Below are 2,458 nucleotides of genomic sequence, written 5' to 3' on the forward strand. Positions count from 1 at the left end.
AAAACAGTCTAAAGTTAGGTCGTAGAATAATATTATACATTTATTTATTAATAGTATTAAGTACGGTAAAGTTTATCCCTAACTAAACTAAAGCAAAAAAAAAAAGTATACAAGTTACAGTGTTAATTTATCTCTTTGTAGAACTATATTGGCGTACTTAATAAAGGCTTAACTAATGTTAGGTCTAAGACAAGTGGACTTGTAGATTTCGATGTCTGCAATTATAATTCTTGTGTATTATTCTAGAAATCCTGTATTTAAAGAAGTATTGTTGTAATATAGACTAATTTGACCGCAAATATTTTGCAGGTATCTGCTATTTTTTATAATAAGTACTAACGTTATAAACTAATTTCGAAGAATATTTTTATTAATATTTATAAAGTTGCCTTAGTAAAATAATAACGATTACATCTACTACTGTCAATGTTCGATACGAAGGACCAGTAAATTGTGAAAACAGACCTATTTGTCCAACTGTCCCATTTATGTCCACATCAGCAATACTTGAAACAGTTTTAGGAGGCAGGGTTGTATTAGAATCTTCCAGAGGTTGTGCTCTCTGAGATGTAGAAATATATTGTTACGCCTCCGTTCGTTAGTTAATTTTCCGTAAAAATTCTTTCCGAAGAAACTTTACCGATACAAGTCCTTTCTTAAATAAAACTGGTTTATTAAAGTTGTATTCAGAAAGGCGATACACTTAATTTCCACAGTCGCGCTATAAGAAACGCTATAATTCACAACAAACGTCTCACGTGCTCAACAATACGTCTCTCTCTGTCCGCAGTTCAATTACACATTACATTGTTGCTGTCACGTCTTGACCGAAAGAATACCGAAATCTAGTAACCTCCCGAGGATTCACGAAGCTTCGAGAATATGACGTGTTACTAGAGTCACGTGACCTACGCTGTCGTAACACTGCCCCTTCCTTAGTATTGTTTGTCCCGAACAATAGCCACTTACATTAAACCAATAAACAATTAACAATAACTTAATTAAATGTACAGAATTTAAAAACACAAAATTATAATTCAACAAAGTCTCTTAATTTTACAGGAAGTATCTTCTTCCATACTGGTCTCCATCTCTTTGGCTTCTGCTTCATGTGGTGTTCATCTGCTTCATCAGGAAATGTCCTATCGTTGCTAACAGTCACTGTTTCCCTTCTCAAAACTGAGTAGAGTTTTTTCTTCCACAGTGGCTTTTTCAGGTGACATGTCTTCAGCAGCATCATTTGTTCTGTTGTTCACTTCTTCCCAACTGAAATGTCCTGGACCATGATAATGCCAAAGCCTGTTGGCATGCACCACCTTTGACTTACCTCGCCGACCACATTTTATCTGGAAAGTCATGTCTGTGAGATGATCCCCTATGTCATATGGGCCTTCCCATGGAGAAGACAACTTAGGAAACTTCCTTTTGGTCTTCCTGGGATTATACAACCACACCTTGTCTCCTGGTACAAAGCTGACTTCAGTAGACTTCTTATCATAACATAGCTTCATTGAATCAGCAGACATTTTCAAGTTTGAACACACTTGATGGTGAATATCATCCATCCTTTCCGATAACACTTTCACAAACTCTGACACATTCTCAGGCAACTCTTCATAAGGTGGGCGTCCTGTTAACAGATCCACTGGCAACCATAGTTCCCGACCAAACACCAACTTTGCTGGAGTGTATCCAGTGGCTTCATGCTCCGATTTAATATCTATACCTGGTTTCATTTCACCATCATCAACTCCTTCAGTCACTTTTACTTCAGCTTGATGACACCTAATTAGTTCAATCTCTTTTTTAACAGTTACCGGAACTTGGCCTTTGTTGTTCCCAAACGTCATTTTATCAGAATTAATCACAAACTTCCTCGGTAGTAAGTAGTCCAATCCTAATATGCATTCGTCTTCAATGTCAGCCAAGTATACTTTGTGTCTGTCCTTTATGCCCATGAGCTCAATAGTTACCCACACTGGTCCCCACAACCTTGCAGGATGTCTTGTCACACCACAGAGCTTCTGTATGGCTTCTGGTACTCCTTCATGATCTAACACCTTGATGCTCACAAGGGTTTGCTAAGATGCAGAATCTATGACAAAGTTGCACCTTTGGCCATCCAGCTTTCGTGTCACATAGACACTGTGTGTGCTTGGCATTTCACACCTAGCTGTTGGGACTTTCATGATGGGGGTTGGTGAGTGTCCCTCAACACCAACCACTACTGGTCTTCTTGAGGCTGACTTATTGGTAATATTCTTCTTACACTAGCTCCTCATATGTCCCTGCTTTCCACAGTTCCAACAACCTTTCTGGGTAGCAGCCTTTCCTGCTGTAGCATCTCCCCTGCATTGAAGTTGCCCAGGTTTGTTACAGTGCCAGCAAAGTCCCTCAAACCTCTCTGAAAGCTGACCTCTTCTGGCCTTGAATCCTGATGACTGTACCAACATTGGCA

The sequence above is a fragment of the Limulus polyphemus genome, unplaced genomic scaffold, assembly GCF_000517525.1.
Source record: "Limulus polyphemus unplaced genomic scaffold, Limulus_polyphemus-2.1.2 Scaffold1148, whole genome shotgun sequence".
Lineage (NCBI taxonomy): Eukaryota > Metazoa > Arthropoda > Merostomata > Xiphosura > Limulidae > Limulus > Limulus polyphemus.